The 5,143-nt window shown below is 42.6% G+C and overlaps 1 non-coding gene across 1 annotated transcript; it reads right to left on the bottom strand.

Moving 5' to 3' along the window:
• Positions 1-3,652: 3,652 nt before the first annotated feature.
• LOC111765377 (U6 spliceosomal RNA) lies at positions 3,653-3,759 on the bottom strand. Its single transcript, XR_002797751.1, has one exon. It is a non-coding gene; the product is annotated as a U6 spliceosomal RNA (small nuclear RNA).
• Between the last annotated feature and the right edge of the window lie 1,384 nt (positions 3,760-5,143).

Consider the following 5,143-nt stretch of genomic DNA (forward strand, 5'->3'; position numbering starts at 1 on the left):
GAACCCTCTCTTTATCTCTGATATTTGACATTCTGAATAACAGGTGTCTTGGGTAGGTCTGTTCAGATTTATTGTGCTTCAGGTGCATTGTCCTTCTTGGATATTGATATTTATGTCCTTCTTAAGAGTTGGGAAGTTTTCAGTCATTATTTCCTCAAATATTCTTTCTGCCCCTTTTCCATTCTCTTCTCCTTCTGGGACACTAATAATGTGACTGGGTGTGCATTTCACATTGTCATTCAATTTCCTGAGACATTGTTCCATTCTCTTCTCTTTCTGTTCAGGCGTTCTGTCCTTGAAATCACTAATTCTGTCTTCAAGCAATTCAAATCTGCTCTTATGTGCCTCTAATGTATTCTAAATCTCATCCACTGTGTCTTTCATTCTCAGAAGGTCTGTTACTTTTCTTTGCAGGCTTTCAAATTGTTCTTTATGCCCTCCTGGTGTATCTTAATATCCTTTATTTCTTTCATCATATTTTCTTACGTTCTTTGAAGTGATTTAGGAGAGTTGTGTGACTAACACTGATTAATTGTATTAAATCCTGTATCTCTTCAGGATATTTGATTTGTTCTTTTGGCTTGGCCATCTCTTCCTGTTTCCTAGTATAGCTTGTAATTTTTTGCTGATGTCTAGTCATCTGCATATGTTGGTGAATTCACTCTGATGGCTAATTGCGCTCTCTTGTCTATGTTTTTTTCCCCACTGCTCTTCTTTGATATTTGGCTCAACTTATTCTCAGTCTTTAAAATTGCCCAGCTTAAGTTTTCAAAATTGGGCCAAGGGTTCACTAGTGGGGTGCAGATTTTCTCCCAGGGATTGGATGAGAGAGCATGAAGTTTTTGTCCATGCAGTTTCCAGATGGGTCAGCAGATGGTGCTAGTCCCTGCACCTTTCCACAGAGGTGTTTCAGTCTGGGCTTTCCTGTGTTTCTCTGCTGAATCTCCGGATTTAAGATTCAAAGCAGGCTCTGCTGGCCAAATTCACTGAAGAAGAGCATCCCAACCTCCCCTTCCTTTTCCCTTGAAACAACTGACAGGGAGGAAGACGTCCATTCCCCTCTCAGGCAGCTATAGTGAGCCAGGGGGTTCACCCCAGCTTGATATCTTGGGGGTGGGGGAGGGGAGCCCTTCCTTGCCACCTTGGGGGCTTGGGAACTCACGTTTGACCTTTCAGGTTCTTTATCTCGCTGTCCCTCACCATTCTGGGAGGTGTGTAGCACTGTTCTGGTCTGCTGACCCCCAAAGCAGGTCCCTTGGTCAGCTTTTGGCTCTTTCTCCATTGTTTTTGGTTTTTTTTTCTCTCTCTTTTTTTTTTTAATATTTATTTATTATTATTATTTTTTAATTACATTAAAAAATATATATGAGGTCCCATTCAACCCCACCGCCCCCGCCCCCCACTCCCCCCACAGCAACACTCTCTCCCATCATCATGATACATCCATTGCACCTGGTAAGTTCATCTCTGAGCATCACTGCACCCCATAGTCAATGGTCCACATCATAGCCCAGACTCTCTCACGTTCCATCCAGTGGGCCCTGGGGGGATCTACAGTGTCCCGTAATTGTCCGTGAAGCACTATCCAGGACAACTCCACGTCCCGAAAACACCTCCACATCTCATCTCTTCCTCCCGTTCCCCACACCCAGCAGCCCCCATGGCTACCGTTCCCACACCCATTTCACATTTTCTCTGTGGACATTGGATTGGTTGTGTCCATTGCACACCTATGTCAAGTGAGGGCTTAGATTCCACATGGGTACTGGATGCACTCCTCCCGCTTCTAGTTGTAGACACTCTAGGCTCCATGTTGTGGTGGTTGACCTTCTTCAACTCCATGTTAGCTGAGTGGAGTAAGTCCAATAAGTCAAAGTGTAGGAGCTGAAGTCTGTTGAGGCTCTGGGCCCGGGTGTCATATTATCAGTCCAGAGATTCAAATCCCCTACATATATCTTAAACTCAGCACCAACTACAATTCCAATAAAGTAGCATGCAAGTCTTGTGAAAAGAGATCCCCTCTGAGTCCATTTCCATCACGCAGAAACACCAGCTCCAAAGAAGGGCCATCTGTCATGGCAGTGAACCCCTTCTGCCATGACCATAGAACCCGTGGGTTTCTTTATCCCTCAAAAGAACCAATACCTGGGGTTGTATCTACCTTATCTGTCTCTTAGACTCTGTTCAGTTGTACATAGGGGTATTCCTTCTGACAACCTCCAGACTCTTTTTTAGAGACTCACAGCCTTATAATCTCATTTCTCCTTTCCATTTCCCCCTTACATTAGGTCAAACCACTTCCCGAAGTCATGTTATTATATGTAGACAGGTATATTCTGCTGTTCCGCATTGAATCTTTAATTCAAGGTCATTTTCTAGTTGCTTCTTCAGCTGGTATGTGGTAGTGATCCCTCGGTGCCAGGGAGGCTCATCCCCGGGTGTCGTGTCCCACGCTGGGGGGAATGCATCACATCTACACGCTGAATTTGGCTGTGAGAGTGGCCACATTTGAGTAACATGAAGGCTGTCAGGAGGAAACCCCCAGGCACAATGCTACTCTAGGCCTTGTTCTTATTGCAGGTGCATAGGCTCAAAAGTGTAGCCATTAGTATCAAGAGCCCACTGTTGGGCCCTCCTTCCTTCCTGGTTCTTGCCGTTGCACCTGAAGGATTGCCGCTGCTCTCCCAGGGCCCACAACAGTGACCCCCCGGCCAGGAGCCCAGTACCCCCCCAGCTGTTGTTTTTAATTGTTTCCACTATGAGTATATATAGACATTACCATATACCCTGGGCATATGCCCTGTATAACTCCCTGTCAACCATATATATCCTGTCAATAACATCCCATATCAGTATTCCTCCGCTGCCATTGTTGAACCACTCTGTGATCCAAAACTTCCTGTAAAGTGAATCCCAACATAATGTCAGCTTCAGAAGAGTCTTAGATCACCGAAATTCATATATACAATATACAGTATTTCCCCAGATCCACCATAAAACCTTTTCCCTTCCACAGCAATAATCTTTTAACTTATTCATATCATATTTCCTGAAACTGATGTACAGATTCCGAAACTATAGTTTTCAAACAAGGTAACATTTGTGCTTACTATGTGGTCCATACTTTAGGTTGTACAGTTTTCTAAATTTTTTAGTTATCCTATGTTTTGTCTTATGGTTTTCATTATTAGTCTGTCGTTCCCTATATGTTTTTGGTGTAATATTAGCTGTTTTTTTTTTTTTTTTTTCACATTACAAGACTTCAATAATAAAATTTCAAAAAGGAAACCTCTAAGAATTAACCACTGTGATTTAAGATCAGGAATTCTTGGCCTTCCTGTTAGTCCACCTTCACTGTCAAAGCTTTATCACAAGAAATTAACATTAATTAGCCTGAGGTATTTAAACTGTGGCTCTACTCTCAAATTTAATGGCAATTTTTTTCAAAAAATGGTCTTATTCCCACTTTAGTACCGTAACTAAAGTAGCATTTACTACAATATAGTGATGTAAAATACCCGAAAATTTTTAATAGTTGCTCGTTCATTTATTTCTATTAAAATAGGAGCCACACAAAGATGTGCAAGAGTGTTGCCTGCTCAGATCCAAACAGAGGTACTTAACCTTTGTTTTCCAGTTAAGAATTATCAAGAAAAATATGGAACGCTTCATGAATTTGCGTGTCATCCTTGCGCAGGGGCCATGCTAATCTTCTCTGTATCGTTCCAATTTTAGTATATGTGCTGCCGAAGCGAGCACAATATTAGCTGTTTTATATTCATCCTCGTGTACTCTCACATAACTCCTCTTTTGCCCCCTTATTTACCTTTGTTCCATCCATTGCACGTCCATTTTCCCCTCCCCTTAGGGCCCACAACGCCTGCCAATCTAATGCCCTGGGAGCCGTCCTTTCTCACGAGAGATACAGTTCTCTCTATTCGACGGCATTAGTCTTCCCCAGGATATGGGTCCAGCCCACCCAATGGTAGAACCCACCTTGGCAAAATGAGCCTTCAGCTATTCCCTCCGGAGTCCGTCCCGCATCAGACCATACCCCCTGAGCGTCCTAACCAGGTGACCCTCCTACTTATACTTTGATACATTTTACTCAACATTTAGTTCTCAACGAACTTCTGGCACTATCCCATGTTTGTATGTTGCCCCTCCCTCCCACCTATTTCTTGGACCATATTACCCCTCTTCCCATCCCCAGCCCCCCTCAAACCCAGAAAACCCCACCCGAAGGTAACCCCTTGCCCCCATTTTGTCACTTCTTTGTGCTCATACTTACCCCCAGCTCATCACAGATTCCACCCCTACAGACATTAACTCACATCCTTCCTCCACCCCCCGATTTCCAGTAAGCCACTTTTCCAGACTCTAGCTCTCTGAGGCAGTTAACTTATTTCATATCATTGAGGTCATATAGTATTTGTCCTTCAATGCCTGGGTTGCTTCACTTAACATAAGATTCTCAAGGTTCATCCATGTTATCACGTGCGATTGTAGTGTATTGGTTCTTACAGCTGAGTAGTATTCCATTGTGTGTATATACCACATTTTATTGATCCACTCATCTGTTGATGGACTTTTGGATTGATTCCAACTTTTGGCGATGGTGAACAATGCTGCTATGAACATTGGTGTACATATATCGGTTTGTGTCCTTGTTTTCAGATCTGATGGGTATATACCCAGCAGTGGTATTGCTGGGTCATATGGCAAATCTATGGATAATTTTTTGAGAAACTGCCAAACTGTCCTCCAGAATGGTTGGATCCTTCTGCATTCCCACCAGCAATGGATGAGTGTTCCCCTTTCTTCACATCCTCTCCAGCATTTGTATTCTACTGTTTTTTTCATGGCTGCCAATCTTATGGGAGTAAGATGGTATCTCATTGTAGTTTTGATTTGCATTTCCCTGATAGCTAGGGATTTGGAGCATTTTTTCATGTGCTTTTTAGCCATTTGTATTTCTTCTTTGGAGAAGTGTCTGTTTAAATCTTTTTCCCATTTTTAAAATGGGTTGTTTATCTTTTTGTTTTTGAGATATATGAGTTCTTTATATATGCAAGTTATAAGTCTCTTATCAGATATATGGTTGCCAAATATTTTCTCCCATTGTGTGGGTTCCCTTTTTACT

Source organism: Dasypus novemcinctus, chromosome 21 (genome assembly GCF_030445035.2).
Source record: "Dasypus novemcinctus isolate mDasNov1 chromosome 21, mDasNov1.1.hap2, whole genome shotgun sequence".
NCBI lineage: Eukaryota > Metazoa > Chordata > Mammalia > Cingulata > Dasypodidae > Dasypus > Dasypus novemcinctus.